The sequence below is a fragment of the Euprymna scolopes genome, chromosome 31 (assembly GCF_053919585.1).
Source record: "Euprymna scolopes isolate OS-2025 chromosome 31, ASM5391958v1, whole genome shotgun sequence".
Classification (NCBI taxonomy): domain Eukaryota; kingdom Metazoa; phylum Mollusca; class Cephalopoda; order Sepiida; family Sepiolidae; genus Euprymna; species Euprymna scolopes.
The window spans coordinates 82,786,983-82,787,587 of NC_136512.1; the positions used below are offsets into that span (position 1 = coordinate 82,786,983).

Below are 605 nucleotides of genomic sequence, written 5' to 3' on the forward strand. Positions count from 1 at the left end.
CAAAACCCCAGCCTTAACCAGATCGCATTTCGATACAGCATCAATTTACTTAAATACCTCATATAACTCCTCCCATCTCACCTACAACCAAGCCGTTCTTACTACTGACCCTAGAACCGGCACGCTCTGCCCCTACCCCATCACACTAACACCCCACCACCACCAGCACTCCCAATGAAGTTTATCGCACAACCACCTACTATTTAAATAAATTTTTCCACAATTCCCTGCACAACCCAACACAGATCCCTGATGACGCACAAAAAGTAAAACCGCGACTACACAAAAAGTATATTTACAAACTTTCAATTTGGCAAGCATGTAGTAAGAACAGATAATACACTTTGATCTTGGCCAAAAGGCCAAGAAAAGGGTATTTATTTGCTCCCCCACCGAGCAAATTGGCGCAAGGCCTATTTTTAACATGAGGAGTGAAAGGGAAATGGGGACCAACTCCCCGGGGAGTAGGGGAGCTGGATAGTGACAATTGGTATGAAGGGTTGCCCCTACATTAACCAAGGTCTTATATTCGGGGCTGCCCCCACATATCGTCTTTGCTTGCAGTATCTGCCGGAACAGATACAACACTTTGATCTTAAAAAGCT

The 605-nt window shown here is 44.8% G+C and overlaps 1 pseudogene; it reads right to left on the reverse strand.

Moving 5' to 3' along the window:
• Positions 1-261: 261 nt before the first annotated feature.
• On the reverse strand, positions 262-375 carry LOC145255936 (U2 spliceosomal RNA; annotated as a pseudogene).
• Positions 376-605: the final 230 nt, after the last annotated feature.